At 40.7% G+C, this 22,063-nt stretch overlaps 1 pseudogene; it reads left to right on the forward strand.

The window, feature by feature from the left end:
• The window catches only part of LOC148183287 (uncharacterized), a 66,071-nt pseudogene that overhangs the window by 2,825 nt on the left and 41,183 nt on the right, over nucleotides 1-22,063 (forward strand).

Below are 22,063 nucleotides of genomic sequence, written 5' to 3' on the forward strand. Positions count from 1 at the left end.
AGGATGATGTCACACTAAAGACAACTAACCTTTTGAATCCAGCTTTGTTCCTAGGTACCAGTTGTGGGTAGAAGAAGGCCCCTTAGAGCATGACTGTGTAGAAGTAATAGAGTACACCTATTCAGCAAGAGAAGACCTGAAAGACATCCCACTAAAGCAGCCAGAATGGGAGCTATTCACAGATGGAAGCAGCTTCGTGGAGAACGGGACCAGATATGCTGGATATGCGGTAACAGCAATAGGTGCAGTGGTAGAGGCAGAAGCATTATCACCAAATACATCTGCCCAGAGGGCAGAACTGTTTGCCTTAACCTGAGCACTAAAATTGAGTAAAGGGAAAAGGGTAAACATATGGACTGGCTCAAAGTATGCTTTTGGAGTAGTGCATGTACACGGAGCACTGTAGAAAGAAAGAAGACTACTGTCTTCTCAAGGTACACACATTAAACATCAAGATGCAGTCCTGCAATTAATAAAAGCAGTACAAAACTTGAACAAGTAGCAATTATGCACTGTAAAGGACACCAATCAAGAAACTCCAAAATTTGTGAAGAAAATCGAAAAGCAGACTGGACAGCTCAACAGATTGCTCGAGAAGTGCAAACAACAATGGCATGATACCTTTAAAAGTTAATGTATCACAATTTAATTTGCCTCCAAAACCAAAATATTCAGTAGAAGACAAGAAATTGGTACATTTGCTAAATGCACAAAAGAATTCAGAAGAGTGGTATGTAACTGCACAAAGACAAATAGTATTAACCCCCTTGATAATGAGAGAAGTTCTACAAATTAAACATAACAAATGTCATTGGGGTGCAGAGGCATTGGCAAAATTTCTAAAGCAAAAATTAATCTCGGTACGGATGCTAACAATGGCAAAATCAACTCAGTGGCTAGACACAGGCATAGCTAGGAATGATTAGGATAGCAATAGAATCAAGATGACACTTAGCAAGAACCCTCTAGTAGAGTGAAATTTGGGTGGGCCCTAGAGTCTTTGCTCGGTCCTATAGCAAACAATCAGAATAGAGAAATGTTGTACAAACTTACAGGTCAGGTAGACAGACTGGCAAGAGTCACCCGGGAAAGATTTAAAGAACTAAATGTGCAATTACAAGCCACCACAAAAATGACTTTACAAAATCAATTGGCTTTAGATTTGCTCCTCCTGAAAGAGCATGGAGTATGTGGTTTTTTTAAGGGATAGATTGATCATTGTTGCGTCCACACCCCAAATCTAACTGCAAATGTAGAATATGACATCAATCAGTTGCAGCAAATAGAGCATGGAACACAGGAAGAGCAAAAGGATTTGACTATAAATTGGTTAGGCAAAATCTTCAAAGGGTTAGGGTGGAATGTGAGTTCATGGATTAAATCTATCATTGAGAGTGTCATAACCTTACTAATTGTATTCTTAGCAATTTGGTTAGTTTACAGCATCTTAAAAGGAGAAATACAGAAGGAAACATCCTGGAACCAGAAAATAAAGGCACTGACGTGAGATCCACACCCACCATCTTCTGGTTCTCCAGTTCGTGACAACATTCAGGATAACATTTACATCAATCAAGAATTCAAAGAACACCAAGTATAAACTCAAAAACAAAGGACTGTATCGAGTGAAAACATTTGCACTTATAGTGAAGTGAAAATGCTTTCAAAGGGGGAAATGATAGTAAAAGGTTCTAAAATCTTAGAAAATTCGGGGACTTAGAAAGAAAGTTAGGTTTGCCAAGCCCTGGGAAAAGTAGGCCCTGGGAAATGTTAGGCCTTGTACTTGCTAAAGATCAGGTCAAACTGCACCTGTGTAGTGAGTATATGATAAATGATACAATTGTTAGATGTGATTAGATATAATTATTCTTTAAAGAACATGAGGAACAATGTTAGGATGCTTGGGGGGATCACGAGAAATCCATGCTTGGGTAAAAACAATGCATACAATAGAACAATGTAAGTTTAATAATTAATATGTAAGTTATATAACGATAGAGTATAAATCATGTTCAACTCAAAACCAAATCAGGTCAGATTTGGGTATGTGTACCCCCGACACCCAGAGCTCTTCAATAAAGCACCTTCATATAATCATTCATGATTATGTGTGTTTCTGAATGCTAACACCTACAACACCATGTATTTATTACACTACTATTCTGTCCTGGTTTAGGGCAAATTTGGGAGAAAACTTTCAGTGGGGGTCCCTCCAGGAAGCAAACCCACGTGGCCCTTTCTCTCCCCAACCAGTTTGGGAAGAGATTTCACTGAGAGAAGTGGAAAAACCTGTTTATTTAACAGGCAAAGCACTACCCAGCACATAAATGAACAACGCCAAATTACAAAACTTTTCGCCGCTTGTATTGCATTTTGTTACATGTTACATTCTCCCTTTTGTCCCCCCTCTGATCTGTGGTTGTGTTGGTTCCTTCCCCCTCACTCCTCCCCTTTGTTTTTTCCCCATTGGCTGTAACTTGTCTTCCCCCGCTCCCTTTCTCTCTGTTCAAAATCCACCGCGAGCCCATACTCGCTATTTTTCTCCCCTGGAACCATTCAGATTAAAAACTAGGACACTGTCCCGGGAAGAGAGACCCTCCTTGGTCTTTTATCTTTTGTCCTTGCTAAATCTCCTTTCCCCCCGGTGGACTGTGGCTACTCGGGCGACTTGCCGAGGGTGAGAGCAATAGGGTATTAGCAGCCGCTTTGAAGAGATGATAAATTCAGAGGGTCTCTCTCCTGTCGGTGCTCACTCTGTTATCAATCCCTCTGGCACTGGAAAATTCCGCTGCCCAGGCTAGGCCCCAGGTAGTCTACAGGTGCAAGCTCCTGGTGTACCCCCAAGTCCCTAGTCTAGAGCAGGTTCGAACTGTTCTAAGAAAAGGTAAAGAAAAACAGTCTAGGAAGACCTCTCTGCTTTGGCCAGCTGGAAAGCAAAGGTGATCTCTCTCATTGTCTGTCTGTGCTGTAGTCAAAACTCTTTCCTGGAATGCAGGGAGAGCAAGTACAGTCTCTGATAACAGACTCGGTGCTTCTTCTCTACTCACTTTTACTCTCAGATGAAGTTTTAAAGATACAAAACCTATTTCTGGGCTAGGCAGACGAATGGGGATACAATTTAACATCACAGTCACCCCATGACATATTCATATAAACAATACAGTGTATATGTAAACTGACAGATTATATCATATACAAGCAGTTAAAAGTAAGTATAAATTGTACTATATCAAAATACTTGTGATACAAAACTTAATCTATAAATGTGAAAGCCAATATTACGTTGTCATCTATAACAATTCCCCTCCCCCTTTTTTTTTCTTACTTTATTTGGCTTGAGCTTCAGCTTTTGAGCTTCTGTACTCTTGGCATAATGATATTTTTCATAGATCATATGTGCTTTCTTTAAGTTTTTATCATCTTTTGTTTTCTTTAACACCATAACTTTCTGTATTCCTCTTGAGGTTACTGAATCGGGATTGACAGGCATTGTTATTAGTTGCATGTTTTGAACCACATAAGTAATCAATCAGATAAGACATGGAATTAAACATGGAAGAAAAATTAAACTTGTTATTCCACATAGCATTATAAATCCCACTTTTTCTTCTAGGATATTCTTAAAAAATCTTCCTACCATCCTTTGTTCATTAGAGATCCCTACCTTTGGACTGGTACATGGGTTATTTTCTGGATGTCCTTGGCTATATCTAAAACTGCATCTCCGTTATCATCAATTTGTAGGCAACAGTCAGATGAGTTAAATTTTCTACAGACACCTCCTTCATCTGTTAACAGATAGTCTAAAGCTAAATGATTTAGATATACTGCAGCGCTAGTTTGTCTTTGTTGCCCAGCTATTCACTCTAAGGCTCGGGCAGTTTTGTTAGATATAATCTCTACTACTGCTTGGAGTCTTATGATATGGTTTAGCATGTAAATTTGGGTTCGATATCCCCAACTTCTACCCTGGGCTCAGGTGGCCAGGTCCATATGTTTGTATTATTCGCTCAGGAGACCATTCCTCTTCTTCCTACCTCTGGTGACTTCTAATTTCAATTTGCTTCCTTTTATTTCTTTTTAAAGCATCATACACTGGTAGCTCTAGGTTATTTCCATCTTCACTTGGTAGGAGAAAAAATCCTGGCTGTATAATTCCTAGGGTACAACTTCCTTTCTATTGGGGAGGGAGTTTTGGATAAGCTCCCTTACTACATATCTAGAACAGGCCATTAGGTGCTCTCTAGTAATCTTTGTTACTTCGATGATTTATATTTTCTCAGAATTTAGATATTTCAGGGTTCCTGAATAGGGATTTTTTTCTCAGTGTTTTTACACAAAAAAAGCTTACTTTCTTTGTCATATTTACAATTTTGTTTGTTTTCTGTGGCTTAATGTTGTGTAGATTTTTCAGGTATCTACCACACAGAACTTCTATTCAAAACTTTATACTTTTTACAGGGGTTTTTTCTTATTTTGTTAATAAATTTCTTTCTAATTCTCTAGAGGCATTCCTCACCTATCACTTTGGAACTCAAGACCCACCACTCGGGTCTGTCTTCTTTTCCTGTGTTGGTTTTATTCTATTTAAGAAGTTCAACTGGATCTAGACTACTACCTTTCTAGGGCTATTCTTCTTTTATTAAGGCTCTTCCACATACCTAGCAGGTGGTAACTTTCAATACTTTACTAATTCTCTTCACTAAATCTACAAAAGTTTTTCCCAAATCTCAGGACTTATAATTTTCTAATTGTCATTTAAGCTTTTCGTACCAGTCTCCATTTGGAGTTGGCTCAGGCCTTTTTCTAAACCTGTTGCCAAGTAAGGTGTCTCCTAAGGATTTTTCTAGGATATATTGCATTGGTTGTAGTGGGTTTGGGGATATTATTTCTTCTTTCACCAAGTCTCCTTTAATTCCACCTTTGAAAGCTCTTTCAAAACAAACCTATTTCTCCCCCTTTGGGCACTCACTCCTTTGCCTTTCACCACTTTGTCCAAGGTTTCCTGCTACCCAGAATGTTTGGTCAGCATGTGTGCAGATGTCTAGCTTGGATGAGTCATAACAGTGCAGGTCAACAAGGGTGTGAGTAGTGAAAAGAGAACTGTTGGAATCAGAGGCACAGAGAGTGTGCCCTTATCTCTGATACCTGGCTCTGACATCCAAGAAAGCACTGAATTTCATATAACATCCTGAAAACAACTGTTAAAGTTAAATAGAAAAACTAGAAGTGTGTGTAAATTAGAAAGTTTTCTTAAGTCACTGGGTGAAAAAGTTAAAGTTTGGAGTTTAAACTAGTTTAGAGAACAGAAGACAAGATGGAGGATTTAGGGTGTTGTCTCTTGTCCTTCTTTCTTCGTCATCTTCTTCTAGAAGATTTTGGGTAGTAGTAGGTGATTGGATAGAAGATGCTGCAGTGCAGCACACAGGTGTTGGGTCATTGGGTCACTAAGAAAAATAATTTACTTGGCATCTGTTAATTGGGTAAAAAGACATATAAAAGACCTTGAAGAAGATCTTTGTTAGCCATTTTGCACCTTTCTAAGTGCATGTAGCTCCTTGTACCTTGTATGCATGTAATATAGATAAAAGAAGAATAAACAACCAAGTCCGAACAAGAGAAAACTGCCTGTCTCTCATCAATCTCAGTCCAAGGGGAAAAATAACCCAACCACGAATGTCCTAATCAGGACAGAGAACATACATAAAGTGACTGATAGCATTTGTGACATGTATTCTCTAGATTCCCAACTGGAAAATGACAGAAGAGGAGCAACACATTGTCATGGTTTTAAACCAGTAACAAAAAAAATTACTTATTTCTTGCTGTGAGATATGGATTAGAACAAGAGCAAAACAGGCATAAAACTTAAAAGTAATAAAGTTTATTAACAAACTACAATAATAAGAACACCAGAATAAACTTCCAGAAAACCCCTTTTTATCCTCTACTACTCACCATTCCCTTGTTCACATGACAACAGAGACAAAAACTTTGGAACTTTGGTGGTTAAAACAGTCCCAATTCCTGCTACAGTCTTTTCATCAGTCTTTGTAGAGAAACAGAAGTCTCTTTCTGTTAATTTATGGAGTTTCTCACAAGAAAACTATTTCTGTTATAGTTTTCTATTGCCCTGATGTCAGCTGCCCAGAACTGCTGTTATCAGAGCTCACTCCTCCCATTTCACATCACTCTGAGGTGTGTATGGGTCATGAGTCTAGGGATGGCATTTTAAGGATGAGTTATTTAAAGGCAAAACTCTTCTTCATCTGTCTCTGTGAGCTTCACCAGAAAACAGTTTTTCTCATTGCCTCCCCAGGCTTCAAATTTTCGCTTCACTGTTTCCAGCACTTCACTATATCACAATCACTCTACTTTTTACTCAAAATTTACACTTTGAGCACTCTATTCCTCCCTATATACTGTCATGAATTAAAGGAGTTCTTTCAGGACTTTATTGTCCATCTCCATAGCTTTAACAGAAAAATATTTCATCTTAATTAAAGCATCTTCTTAATTCTCTACCTTTTCTGAAGCTTCTTTTCTTCTCTTTCCTGTCACTGGTAGTTTATAAAGTCTCTTTTCATGTTGATCACTCTCTTTTTCCCTCTCTGGATAAAAAGATTAATCTGCAAGTCTCATCTGGGTAATGAAAGAGTTAAAATCTTGCCCAGGCTTTTGTAGATGGTTCTGTGATCTCTGCTGGAGCAGGAGCTGGAGCTGTCTGCGATAGAAGATTCCTCATAGCTGCTCTGGGAAGTGTAGTCGCTGCCTTAGCCCGCCGCAGGTTCAGAGCCTCTTTCTTTCTTCACTCGGCAGTTTCTGGTGAATTCAGTCACAGCAAAGCCTGCAGCCGAGCCAGAGACTGGCTTGGCCCGGCCAGAGCCCGGAGAAAGCCCCCCGCAAGCCCCCATCTCCCGGCCGGGAGCCGCTGGGCCCAGCCCCCGCCCGGCCGCATGGCCGGGCAGAGAACGGGAGGCCTGGAGCTTTGTTACCTTTCACAGCCAAGAAACAAAGAGCCCAAGAGTGCTCTGACTTTACATCTTAAGGTAGGGTTCACAAGTTGATCCCACTTTTCAATGGTCAAAACTGCTGTCAATTCCCAGTAATGACCGATAATTGGCCAGGAGAAAAGACTCTCATCAGCCACCAGCAACTTCAACTTCCTTAGCTCTCAAAACCACCTTAAAGGTAAAGTCACCTCATGACACACATAAAAGGGTAATGGGTTCAGTATGGCTTGTAGTCCCTCCTATCAGGCCTACGGGGTTGCTACCCATAGTCAGTGTATGTGGTCTTCTTGGGGGCGAGTATAGTGGCTAACTTGGCCTTGCCCCCTGTTCCCTGGTTACTCCTTTGTTAACTGTCAGTAGGTGGCTTCTTCACCTGGTGGGTCTCTATTTCTTCTTTAGTCACCCCACATTATTAATAGACAAATCTTACAACACGCTGCTTAGGGGAGCTGTACTACTCGAGTTGACTAGTACTACCACACTGATACCTCCGAAATAAAAGAACTACTTGTGTCTCCATGGTGAGGTTTGGAAAGCCTCTGATCTCTGGGAATACATAAAAAAAAATGACAAGGTTTACAAAGATACCCCCTTCTAGGTAGAACTGATGGATGATTGTTCTTTAACTTCCTCTATTACACCCGCATGTTTCGCTTTAAAATAATTTTCAGTCCTTCTGTTGAGGGGACAATTCTCCATTTGTCTGGTTCTTCTACTAGTCCTTTTATTCTGCTAGCATGGGTCTATCCTTGTTCTGCAGTTTGTATGGCCAATTCGGTGGTCAGCAACACCTGAAAGGGACCTTCCCATAGTGGAGTTAAAGGTTGATCTTTCCATGATTTAACCATCATCCAGTCCCCAGGACTGATATTGTAAATTTTGAAATCTAGGGTAGAAGTCTGAGGATTTTTTCTCTTTTCCCATAGTTCTTCTAAAGCTTGTGCTATAGACAGGAGATATTTCTTGACACTGTTTTCCCCTTCTTCATAATTGGTAATGCTACTTGGCAAAATCAGAAAAGGTAAACTAAACATAATTTCATAAGGTGAGACTCTTAAATCTGATCTGGGCTGTGTTCTGATTCTTAATAAGGCTAGTGGTAAACACTTGACCCATGACAATTTGGTTTCAATTATTAATTTAGTCAGAGTTCTCTTGAGAGTTTGGTTTATTCTTTCAACCTGCCCTGAACTTTGTGGGTGCCAGGGAGTGTGTAATTCCCATTCTACACCCAGAGCTTGAACTAGTTGTTTTAATATTTTTTATGTGAAATGAGTTCCTCAGTCTGAGTCAATATTATGAACTATTCCATATTGAGGGATGATTAGTTCTAGCAGAGTTTTGCATACTACATTGGCAGTAGCCTTAACAGCTGGTACCGCCTCTACCCAATGGGTTAAATGATTTATTATTACAAGTAAAAATTTCTTCCGTTGCACTTGGGGGAGTTTAGTGAAATTTACTTGGATACTCTGAAAGGGCCGTAAGGCAAATTCTCACCTCCCTCGACGTGTTCCCCTCATGACCTTTCTGCTTACTTTTTGGCATATTGCACACTTTTCAGTTATTTGCTTTGCTATTCCAAAAATTTCTATGCAACCTCAACTTCTCAGGAACTGATTGCTTAACACTTGGGTACCCCAATGAGTCCTATTATGCATGTTTTCTAATACTTTCTTTATCAGGGGTTTATTTAATAACTGCCTCCCATCGGGTATTACCCACTTCCCTTTATCATCTTTTTTTTGCTCCTATTTCTAGGAATTTTCTCTCCTCTGTGTCACTGAATGTTGGTATATCCTGAATTTCTTCTGTGGGGGTTGGAACTATCACTGTGCTTTCTTTTCTGGACTCAGCTGCACTTTTAGCTTCTAAAGCTGCTAAATTGTTTCTCCGTATTTCTAAGGTGGTTCCCTTTTGGTGGCCCGGAATGTGCACAATAGCAATTTCCTTTGGCAATTGCAATGCTTCTAGCACCTCAGAGATAAATCTTTCATGAACTGGTCCCTTCCCTTTTGAAATTAGCAATCCTCTTTCTTCACAAATTTCCCCAAAAGTATGCACTACTCCAAAGGCATACTTGGAGTCAGTATACACAGTCCCTCTTTCTAGTGCTAGTATTTCAAGGGCTCGTTTTAAAGCACATAGCTCACATGCTTGGGCTGACCAGCTGGGAGGTAACTTTTTCTTTTCTAGGGTTATTAGTGTTGTAGTAAAAGTTGTTAGAAGGTTGCTAAGTTAATGTTTGTAGTTCATAGCTTGAAATGTATCTTTTCCCTCTTCTAGTTGCGATTTTCCCCCCCTTTCCTTTTCTCCCAGCTCTTACCGGGAGGCAGGTTACCATGGTTACTGTGATAAATGTAACCTTGGATAAAAATTCGTGAAAGAATAAATAAGGATATAACTAGATTTGTAACAATGTAAAAAGTATATAAAATATAGTGTGGCCGAAGAATTTCCCCAAACCCAGCAGTAACTACCCATTCAGGCGGTAACGACCCTAGGCGACGTTCATCAGCCTGAAAGAAAAAGCAGGACACGAACGGTTAAGCTAAACAAAGAAAAGAGCCAGGCCGAGATGGCTATCGACCCCACACCGCACCTGGGCACCCCTCCCTGCAAACCCCAACTGAAGATGCAAACAGGCCGGACAATAAGTGGAAGCCCAGCTGAGATATCTGTCGACTCCACACCGGACTTGGATACTTCACTCTGAGAGCCCAAACCGAAAATGAAATCAAAGAACACTCAGAACTTCTTTACATATGAGGAGACTCTGCCCGGACGTCTATTTGACTCTATTCTCCAATGCCAGGAAATCAATTCATCCAACAATCAAGGACCCTTGGTGAATGGTGCCTACCTGGAATTTAGCCTCAGGACACAAAATCCCTATAAAAACCCCAGACAGTCTACCCTCCTTCGTGGATTTGGGAACACCTATACCTTTGGGTATAGACCCCTGTCCACCCAGCGCTGCGCTGTTTGCTTTATTGTGGTTTTTCCTCATTGTTTATTTTTATTATAAAAATTGTTTTATAATAAATTGTTTTTTTATTTAACCCAAATTTGCCTTTGCATTTATAACAGTTACTGAAGTTTTTTCTCCTCAGCTCCGCGGCGGGAAGCCTGATAGAGTAGAGAAAAATCCCTGCTGGCATTTCCAGCTGCTTGGAGTCTTTTAGCCCGGGAAAACGCGGGGGTGGTAGCTGAGGGGCCCTGCTCTCCGGTACAAGAGCTCGTGGCTTTGTTTCTTCCGGTCCCAGAATGCCTCTGAGCTATGGAAGCCGAGAGGGTATTCGTGCCTTCCCTTTCTTTCCCTCCTGCGTTGCCAGGAAACCATGCCCCCCCCTCCCCCCCCCCCCCGCCTCTTTTGTGGAGTATACTCCTACACCTCTGTGGGCATTTGAAGAAGTTGGTGTCTGTTATTTCCTTATCTTAGTGAATGTAACCTTGATTTGTAGAAAGTTTGTAATTGTATTAGCTGAGAAAAATAATTGGTTCTCTCTCTGATGTTCCCTCCCTCCGAGAAACCCTGTCAAAAGAAACCCCCAGACCCCAAACCCTTTGTCTCTCGACCTCTGGATTCCCCTTCACAGAAATAAACTATGGAGTGCAACCCAGGTCAGGATTCAACCCTTATTTCTTTACTCGTTTGAAAGACTTCCATAATTAAATCACAGAGCCCCAAAATCCAAATTATGCTGGCTCAAAACCAGAGTGAGGAGAAACCTCATCACTGAGCTAAGCTGGGCCACTCTGGAGGATCGAGTCAATTAGTTCTTCATTCACTATAGCATATCCTGACATCTACTTCCTCTGAATTATTCTTAAGGACCCATCTACGAATAATCGTGCCCCCCTCCCTGAGATGGGTTGGTCGGTTAGATCTTCCCTTACTTTGGTTTGATAGTTTATGATTTCTAAGCAATCATGCACTAATTCTCCTACTGACTTTCCATATAAAAACTGAGCAGGATTGAGGTGTTTATCTGTAACTAATTCTAGGTGTGAAAAACAAGGTCCACATAATTTTTATAAAATTTAAAAGTTTAATAAAAAAGACAATTAGGAGAAAAAAATAAAGTATACAGATACGGCCGGGTGTCTGCATTCAGCCAAGAGAGCACACCTTACTGACAAAGGATTGTCCCTTAAAAACAGAACCCTACTACATATCCATAAATTCTCATACATATTCATACATTCTTCTTAGGATCTTTGGTGTTCTTCTGTTTAGTTTTCTCTTGTCCCCTTCCCAATAGATCAATCTCCTTGGTGCCATCGAGATTTACATTCCCTGATACCAGAAATGCAATAAATTCCACCCCCAGAGTTCTGGTCACTGCTGTCTTCATTTGGATAAGATAGTTCACAAACGCAGGAGCTCTCTAGCTATTTTTTTTTTCTCAGTCTTTGGGTTATACAAACAAAAGCAGTTTTTATTTTAATACTATGCCACAGCCTAACATATATGTATTATACTACTATTTCTAAATTTCATCAATAACAGAAATAAAGAAAACTATATTAATACAACAAAATTTCTCATTCTTATACACATAACATTCATTTTAATATTTGTGAAAAGCCAACAATATGAAATGTATCTATAACATAGGTCATCCTTATCTATTAGAATTGCTTCATATTTCAACACACGAGAATCAGTGAGCCACTTCTCAGCTTTTTGATCCAAAATATTTCTGACTGCATGTGGGGTGTGCACTTTTAATCTTCCTCGAAATGTTAATTTTCTGCTTTCTTTTACTAGTAAAGCAGTGGAAGCTGTTGGAGTCTGGAATACAGAGTGTGTGCCCTTGTTTCTGATACTTAGTTCTAAGATCCAGAAAAACACTGAATTTCATATAATATGAAATTCATGGGCATGTTTTCATGGTGATACATGAAAACAAATGTTAAAGTTAGATGGAAAAAGCTAAAAGTGTAAGTGTGTAGATTACAAAGTTTTTTTAATCACTGGGTGAAAAATTAGTTTAGAGAACAGGAGACAAGATGGAGGATTTAGGGTGTTGACTCTTGTCCCTCCTTTCTTCTTCATGTTCTTCTCCTAGAGGTTTTTGGGTAATAGTAAGTGATTGGTTAGAAAATGCAGCAGTGCATCACAGAGGTGTTGGGTCATTGGGTCATTAAGAAAAAAAATATACTTGTCTATTGTTAATTGAGTAAAAATAGGTATAAAGATAAAAGAACCGTGTATTTCGGGGCCATTTTGTGCATCAGACACGAAGTGTGCCACAAGGCCTTGTTTGTACCATCAGAAGAAAGAAATATACCAGATTGCAAAGATTAACCTTGTGTAGCCAGCCTGGAGAGACCTGTTAAGTTTTGTGATGACCTAATAAACACGAGAAACAAGATTCTAACATGCTCGGGAGTTTTCTTTGAATCATAAGAACTGAGATAAGCAGGGCTCCCTACGAGGGAGGATCCCAAAAGAATTCAGTCCAAAGGAGGCTGAGAAATCCAAGAATAAAAAGAAAAATACAGAAGAGATGCAGCAGAAACAGAGAAACAAAAAAAAGGATTTTTTAAGGAAAAGTTACAAATGGTGTCCCTTCTTTGTGCTACAAAAACTCACAGAAGCTTCAATCAACACCTGCAGGATCACAGCAACCAGTTCCTGAAAGAAATCGGTCTGGAGAAAAACATCTGCTATCACATTCCGAAGTTCCAAGGGCCCTGGACTCGGAACATTGGATTCTGCTGGTCAGAAATCTGAAGATAGCCAGGTCTGGTAAGCTATATACAGTCTAGATAATGGGATTGAGTATTTCTAAAGAGAGATTATTTGAACCCAGGATATGGGTGTTATAAATGCAATGGCAAATTAGGGTTAATATAAAAAGCGATTTATTATAAAACAATTTTAATCACAAACAACGAGAGAAAAAAACCACAATAAATCAGCGCAGCGCTGGGTGGACAGGGAGACGTCTATACCCGGAGGTACAGATTTACCCAAATCCACGAAGGAGGGTAGACTGTCCGGGGTTTTTATAGGGATTTTGTGTCCTGAGGCCAAAACTCTGAGCAGTTACTATTCAACAAAGAATTTAGATGGCTGGTTGAATGAATTTCCTGGAACTGTGGAACTGAATCAATAGACGACTGGGCAGAGTCCTCTCGTATGTAAAAGGTTCTGAGTGCTTCTTGATTGTATCTTCGGTTGGGCTCTCAGGGTGAAGTATCCAAGTCTGGTGTGGAGCCGACGGATATCTCGGCTGGGCTTCCACTTATTGTCCGGCCTGATTGCATCTTTAGTCGGGGTTTGCAGGAAGGGGTGCCCAGGTGCGGTGTGGAGTCGATGGCCATCTCGGCCTGTCTCCTTTCTTTGTTTAGCTTAATTGTTCGTGTCCTGCTCTTTCTTTCAGGCTGATGAACGTCGCCTAGGGTAGTTACCGCCTGAATGGGTAGTTACTGCTGGGTTTGGGGAAATTCTTCGGCCACACTATATTTTATATAATTTTTTTACATTGTTACAATTCTAGTTATATACTTATTTATTCTTTCACGGATTTTTATCCAAGGTTACATTTATCACATGGGGGAAAAGATAAATATGAGGTTTAAAGAGTTAGAAGCCCCGGGAATGTGGGGGGATGAACTGCCCTTTCTGAAAGCGTGGGAAACCCAGAAAATTCCCCAGTGGCGTGGTACTCCTGCCCCATCCCTTCAGAGAAGGTGGGGGGAGAAGGGAGGAATGCGAGAGAAAACTGAATACTGGGAAGCTTGTGTTACTTCAGAAAGCAGTTGAAACAGGGAAATTAAGAATTAGAAAGAAATGCTTGACTAAAAGGGGTGTCTGACAAAAACCATACCCTTGTTATAAATGCAATGGCAAAATAGGGTTAATATAAAAAACCATTTATTATAAAACAATTTCAATCACAAGCAACGAGAGAAAAACCACAATAAAATAAATCAGCGCAGCGCCAGGTGGATAGGGGTCTGCACCCAGAGGTACAGATTTTCCCAAATCCACAAGGAAGGGACTGAGGTCTGGGGTTTTTATAGGGATTTTGTATCCTGAGGCAAAACCCCGGGATGGGCACAGTCCAACAAAGAGTCTAGATGTGTGGGTGAATAGACTTCCCGGATCCGTGGAGCTGAGTCAATGGTCGACGGGGCAGAGTCCTTACACATGCGAATGGCTCTGAGTGTCTTCTGATTGCATTTCCGGGGTGGAGTGGCCAGTTTGGGTGCGGAGGAGATGGATATCTCGACCGGGCTACTCTTATTGTCCGGTTTGATTGCCTGTGTCCTGCTCTTTATTTCGTGCTGATAAGCGTCGCTGTAGATCGTTACTGCCTGACTCGGGAAGGAATCTCTGGATTATTTTACATTTTGTATCCTTGCAGTATTATAAATACAACATATAATTCTTTATTCTTTTTCACAAATTTTTATCCAATACTATATTTATCACACTGCTTCATATTAAAATTAGCTCCACGCCTCTTTACAATTGTGCACTGCTCCTTGTTGGTCACTCTGGTGGTCATATGGGGGTCTTTGGGATGAAGTCAGCAATTTTCCTCTCAGTTGAACTTTTCACCTTGTCTCCTTGCGCATGCTCCTTTTAGTTCTTTGACCATCTTTTGGACTTTGATACCATTTCTCCTGGCTTAGATGTCCAAAGGATCCCCTTATCCTGTGGTGCCTTTGTCCTTGCATTCTGTTTGCTCATTCTAGCTCTTTAACTTGTAATCTTGTTCTCTTCCTGCCCTTGTAGGAGAAGTAAGCATTTCTACGGTTTTGTTAGCACCCCACTTTTAGTCAAAGCATTTCTTTATGCTTGATTCCTAATTCTTAATTTCTCTGTTTCCGTCCCCCTGATAGTAAAAGATTTTAAAATCTTAGAAAATTTGGAGACTTAGAAAGTTAGGCTTGGCAAGCCCTGGGAAAAGTAGGCCCCGGGAAATGTTAGGCCTTGTACTTGCTAAAGTTCAGGTGAAACTGCTCCTGTGTAATGAGTATATGATAAATGATACAATTGTTAGATGTGATTAGATATAATTATTCTTTAAAGAACATGAGGAACAATGTTAGGATGCTTGGGGGGATCACGAGAAATCCATGCTTGGGTAAAAACAATGCATACAATAGAACAATGTAAGTTTAATAATTAATATGTAAGTTATATAACGATAGAGTATAAAAACATGTTCAACTCAAAACCAAGTGGGGTCAGATTTGGGTATGTGTCCCCCTGATACCCAGAGCTCTTCAATAAAGCACTTTCACATAATCATTCATGATTTTGTGTGCTCCTGAATGCTGACACCCCCTTTTCTAGAAAATTAGTAAATTCTTTTATTTAGCAATACTGATGCCTTTCCTCTTTCCAGTCTACCTCCACAGCTCGCTCTCCTTGGTATGTATCCCTCATTGCATTACAATATGCTGCTGCTAAGGAAGTCAGTACTGCCATCCATTTTAACATCCTCCAATTCCAAACAAGCATTGCAATAGATAGCACCAGACTTACACCTACTAAGGTCAGTATGACAATGATAGGGTGGCAAAGCATGTTCAAAATCCCAGTTGCAGTTGGTGACTACCCAAAGAGTGCATCCCTCCAGTGATGATTCGTGTCTTGGTTAACCCTTTGTAATACTTTGCTTATCTCTTTTATGTCATGATAGACAGTAACCAGAGTCTTTTTCCCATTTTCCTGAATCTCTTACAGGATTTTTGCCAAGTCTTGGTGGTTCATTAGCTGTCTTACTAATGTCAGGTTCATTCCAGTGGGTGTAGGTGATAATTTATGATACATTGTGTAGTTAGATCTTATCAACTGGTGGGATGTAACTGGTACCAAATATGAAAAATCACACCCTACAATCTTAACAAAATTACAAATACAAGAACTAGAATGATTCTTAGTAGGTAATACTACATTGTTATCGTCTATTTCTGCGGAAACACACGCAGTTCTTAAACATACACAGCCTAGGCCAATAGATACAAGCACAGTCTTTTGACTAGTAGCTGGATGAATCTCCAAGTGGCAGATGCTTTGCTTAGTGTTCAGACATATATCTTGTGCATCAGTTGTGTTAGCCTCACAGATAAACCCGTGTTGCTCCCGGATAGCACAAGATTCCAAATTTACAGTTTGCCATCTTCCATTCATCATTCGGGCCCATGCTCTATGCTCTGAGGGGTGGAGCACTGTCCTTTCATGATTTAATCCTAAGGCAAAAATAGGGTGGATATTGTAAATTGTGACATTGCGTATAGTCAGCACAAAGGCAGTAGCTTTTTCAGTGGTAGGGTCATAAATAAAATTTACCAGAGTCCACCAAGACTGAAGTTTTCTTTCTAAACTGTTTGCATTGTCCCAGACAGTTTTCCAAATTTCAATTGGAAAAGCACCTTCACTTCCTTCTCTAATTACTAAAGCTTCCATTGATTGTATCCATAATTGTGCCTGTATGCAGCTGAGGGCTAATGACTCATTGTCTTCGGCCGTATTAAGTGTATTCATTATTAGCTTGTGGTCTTGGTCTTCAGCTTCTTCCCACTTTGGTAATACTTTGGAAATTTGCCATTGGCTAGTTCCTAGTGCTAATAAAGAGTATTGTAGGGGCTGTTTTAGTTTTGTCAAATCACTTGTTGCAGTGGCTAATTTATTCATTAATATTTCTGAATCTATTCCATTTAAGACTCCCAATCCTGTTCCTAATATTCCAGTTAAATCTCTTTGCTTTCTGCCGCTGAAGTGCACTTGCTTTTGTAACCATGTTGCCCAGCCCTCGGATGATGTCTTTAGGAAAGAGGAGCAGGCTGTCTGAATCTCAGAGATGTTAGTTTGCATTACTAATTCAACACACTTGAAAGACCATTCTGGATTAAATAATAGTTGTTGTCCCATATTCCTTATTACATAGGGGCCAACTTCATAAATTTTAGGTTCAATTTTAGATGGTGTGGTCTGGGCTTGGGTACCAACATATGTTACAGCCAATTTGGTTGTTGCAATAGACATGGCTTTTATTTTAAATTTGAATGAGAGCCCAGTAGCACTACGACTCCAAAGGCAGACCACATCTACCGTCTGTACTAACGTAAAATTATACCAGCAATCTAATTCACTTAGACAAATAAAAATTTCCTGGTGCTTGCTTGTAAGATAAGTTAAAACACTAATTTGAATTGCTTTTTCATGGTTAGTCCTATTAATCATCCAGCATCCTACGCTGATTACTTCTCCTACAGTCCCTTGTAAGGGACCACAACCTTTGTCTTTGCCATTCTTGCTTTTCATATATCTGGTTTTCATACATAACCACAGTTGATAGGTTTAAATCTTTTATATCAGAATGTTTTCCCATGGATCCAGTATACTGAATGAAAGCTTGGGACCAAGGCCATTCAGCACTTTTCTGGCTAGAGGTGCTTTTCAATTTTTGTATTACACTTATAGCTACAAGCAAAACAAACAAAACAAATCTAATGACTAGGTTTCTGCAAGCTAAATCATGGAATATTCCCAACTGCAATGTACTCATTTTGCTCGAGTAAGTTTTAATTTCAGTTCATTGTCACCCAGTGTTACTTTCCAAGGGACTTCTGGAGCCTTCTTCACTCGAGAATGGTGAATCCAGGCACTCTGTTCCTTGATCTTAACTGTGGTGAAGGTGGTGAGAAGCACCTGGAACGGTCCTTCCCACTGTGGCTCCAAAGTTTTTTCTGTAAGGGACTTAATATACACATAATTCCAAGGCTGTGGGTCATGCACTGGTCCATCCAGCCCTCTGCTCAGAGTTCCAGCCACATGTTTCTCAATTGCTCTGAGCTGCTTGCCTAAGGCTATCATATAGGCAGTCAGTCTCTCTTCCCCCACTTGGGTAGACAATCTCTTTTGCACTCCATACGGGCTCACATAAAGCATTTCAAAGGGACTTAGTTTTTCGTTGGCTCTAGGCTTGGTTCGGATCCTCATCAATGCTAATGGGAGAGATTGAGGCTAGGGTAAATTAGCTTCTTGTCCTAGACTCACAATTTGCTGTTTAATTAAATGATTCATTTTCTCTACTTGGCCACTTGACTGGGGATGATATGGGGTATGGAGCTCCCAGTCTATGACTGATTTGTTGTACTATTTTTTAAATAAAATGTAGCCCCCTATCTGAAGATATTGTGGCTGGAACTCCAAAGTGTGGTATTATGTCTTGCAACAATACCTTGGTTACCTCCCGGGCTTTGGCAGTCCTGGTGGGAAAAGCCTCTGGCCACCCTGAAAAGGTATCTGTTAAAACCAGCAGATATAGATACCCCCCTTTTCTTGGGAGTTCTGAGAAGTCAATTTGCCGTTGCTGTCCAGGCCCATGGCCTTTTCCAGTTTGACCGAGTTTTGGTTTGGGACTATTCTTAAGTTTAGTCTGGAGGCAAATGTCACACTGCTGGGTTTCCTGAATGACAGTAGAGTATAAATTTCTGGCAGTAATCTTTTCAATTAGATAGTCATATGGGGCATCTATTCCCCAATGTGTTTTCTGGTGCTCTTATCTTACTAGTGACCATAACAGATGAGAAGGGATGACTATTGTCTCTTCTGCAGTAATAGCCCATCCCTCTTGGTTATACTTTCCTCCTTGATCCTGAATTAGTTTTCTCTTTTCTGCTGTATACTGGCTTACCTTCAAGGGAGACCTGTCCATCAGGAATTAAAGCTCCCTCAATTGTTATCTCACCTTTTGCTGCTTCTTTTGCCTCTCTGTCCACCAGCTCGTTTCCTTCCTCCAGTTCTGAGCTCACCTTCTGGTGTGCTTTAATGTGCATAATTGCTACCTGCTCAGGTAGCTGAACTGCTTCCAGTAGCCGCAATATTTCCTGCACGCATGTTTGATGTTTTTCGCTTGTGAGTTTAACAGTCCAATTACTTTCCAGATGGCTCCATGTGCGTGTACAACCCCAAATGCATATCTCGAGTCTGTATAGATGCTTATTTTCTTTCTCTTGGCTATCTCCAGGGCGTGGGTTAGAGCAATTATCTCCGCCTTTTGTGCAGAGGTATCTGTTGGCAAGGGTCCAGATTCTATTACCTCTTTGCAGGTGGTAACTGCATACCCGGCATGTCCCTTTCCACTGACGACCTAGCTGTTCCCATTAGTGAACCAGGTTTCTGCATCATCCAAAGGGGTGTCTCTCACATCTGGGTTGCTGGAGTAGAAGGCTTCGATAGTTTCCAGGTAGTCGTGGTGTATCGTCTCCCCTTGATTTCCACTAAGAAAAGAAGCTGGGTTGATAATGTTGCAACTATCTCTACATCGTCTTGTTCTACCATGATGGCTTGGTATTTCAAAAACCTTTGTGGGGAAAGCCAGTGCCCTCCCCTGTCGCCCTGAAAACTCAGCTTTTGAGCTTGCTAACATAGTTTTCTAAGGACTTTCCCAGGACAGTAACTGTAAACATAGATATGTGTACATTCATTCTGTTACACCTCTTGTGATGGGCATCTCTCATGGCCAGTGCAGTGAGAAAGTGTTATCCTGACCATCCAAACCCTGGCCGTAGTCAGAAGCTTATAAATCCTAGGAGGAAAAATAAACACTCTCTTCTTTTCACCACACCTCAACCTGTGTCCGTGTGATCTATTCATCTTCAGTGGCAACACCCCCCCTTTATTTCTAGGACTGCAGACACTGTATGAGACACCAATACAGTCATTTTTTGTCCCAGGATGAATTTGTGTGCCTCTTGAATATTCAACACTACTGCAGCAATGGCTCTAAGGCATCCCTGCCATCCCTTGGCTGTTGCATCTAGTTGTTTGGAGAAGCAAGCAACTGCTCTCCGGTATGGACCCAGGTCCTGGGCCAGTATCCCCAGGGCAATTCCCTGCTTCTCGTGGAAAAACAGGAAGAGCGGTTTACTTACATTCAGGAATCCGAGAGCCCGGACCTTAGAGCATTCTTCAGCTGGTGGAAGGCTTGTGTGGCCTCTTTTGTCCACTGGAGGTCTCTGTTCCCATTTGTAATGAGCGCATACAGAGGTTTCACAAGCAACCCGTAGCTGTGTATCCACAGCCTACACCATCCTGACATTCCTAAGAATATTCCCAGTTCCTTTACTGTTTGAAGTTTCAGGATTTGGCATATCACTTCATTGCGATCTTGCCCTAGAGCCTGTTGTTTTTCATTAATTTCATAACCCAGATAGATTACCTTTTGCTTTACTACCTGTGCCTTTTTCTTTGATACCCTGTATCCCTGAAGTCCCAGAAAGCTTAGCAGGCTTACAGTCCAGGCTATGCATGCCTCTTTTGTCCGGGTGGCTATGAGGATATTGTCCACGTACTGCAGTATCTTTCCTTCTTCTGGGGGAGCCTCCCAGGACTCCAGATCTTTGGCAATTTGTTTGCCAAATAGAATAGGAGAGTTTTTAAATCCCTGAGGCAATACTGTCCATGTGAGCTGGGATTTTCACCCACTTCTGGGATTTTCACCCACTTCTGGGGTTTTCCCCTTTAAATATGAAAATTTTCTGGCTGTCCTCATGGATAGGGAGGCAAAAGAAGGCATCTTTCAAGTGTAAAACAGTAAACCAAGTTAGCTCAAGTGTTAGACACTTTAGCAGAGTGTATGGATTCGTGACCACAGGATAGAGATCCTCAGTTATTTTGTTAACAGCTCTTAGATCTTGTACTATCCGATATGACCCATCAGGTTTTCGGACTGGCAAAATGGGAGTGTTGAACTCAGATGGACACTCTTTTAACAACCCTAATTGCAAAAAGTTTTCAACTATGGGACTAATTCCTTCCCTATCTTCCTTTTACAGGGGGTATGGTTTAATTCTAACTGGTTGTCTTCCTTAAGTTTGATTAATATAAGAAGTGCATTTTTTGCTCTCCCTGGTACATTGCAGGCCCACACTTAAGGAAATAGTTGGTTTATTATTTCTTCACTAATTTCTCCCTCTGTTCAAATGGCTGTTAACATTAAACTTAATACCTGTGAAAAACGAAGTTCACTCCTGTAAAATTTTAAAAAGGTTTAATAAAGACAATAAAAGACATAAAATAAAGCAAAGAGCTACAGCCGCGTGCCTTGGTGCGCTGCCAAGAGCATACCTGGTATCTTGGGAATACCCTTTTTATCCCATCCTGCTGTGAGGGTTTAATGCATATTCAAAGCATGTCCCCTCCCTGGTTCCGCCTTCTTAGAACATGCTCTTGTACAGTTTTATTTTCTGCTGGTCTGCATTATTTTTGCTGGTCATCATTATTCTAGCTGGTCAGCATTAATTGGAGTTTGGTTTCCTTTCTTCTGCAAATGGTCAGTGTTGATAACAGTCCGGGCCCCTCATCCTTCCTTTGAGAGCAGATGGGCTTCATATCTTTCCCCCCTGCCAATGTCCTGGTACCAGCTTTTTGATAACAGTTTGCTCTCCGTTTCCTGCTGCTGATAATAGCCTGTTTTCCACTGTCCTTCTGTTGGAAAACACATTGGTCCTCCCATTGTCTTGCCTGTTGGAGTTATCTTGCCTTGTCCGGATGAAACATATCCTTACCATTCAGAATTCCTATCTAAGCCTATAACTTGCTAAGAGAGAAAAGAATATAGCAAAAGCATATAGCATATAACATTTATCAGAATAATTATGAAACGCCAATATTTACAACATGAATTCACAACAATGCCTCAATGTACTGTTCATCATTTACCTCCAGAATAACCTCCCCATTTTTAAATTTAGTGGTTACTTGTAATTGCTCTAACAAGTCTCTACCCAACAGATGTCTTGGGGATCTGGGCAGATATAAGAATTTGTGAATGCCCCATTGCTTTCCAAGCCTATACTTTAATGTTTTGCAAAAATATGCTTTTTCAGATTGCCCAGCTGTTCGTATTACCGTAACATAATCTTTCCCCACAGGTGCCAAAATCTTATTCAAGGCCGAATATGTTGCCCCCCTGTCAACCAGAAATTCCACCTCTTTCCCTTTTTCCCCCAGTTTCAATTTTATAACCAGTGGATCTTCTGGGGTGAGATCTACCTGTCCTCCTCAGTCTTCT

The sequence above is a fragment of the Pseudopodoces humilis genome, chromosome 12 (genome assembly GCF_049639895.1).
Source record: "Pseudopodoces humilis isolate 2021_Gansu_Grassland_sample_001 chromosome 12, ASM4963989v1, whole genome shotgun sequence".
Taxonomy (NCBI): domain Eukaryota; kingdom Metazoa; phylum Chordata; class Aves; order Passeriformes; family Paridae; genus Pseudopodoces; species Pseudopodoces humilis.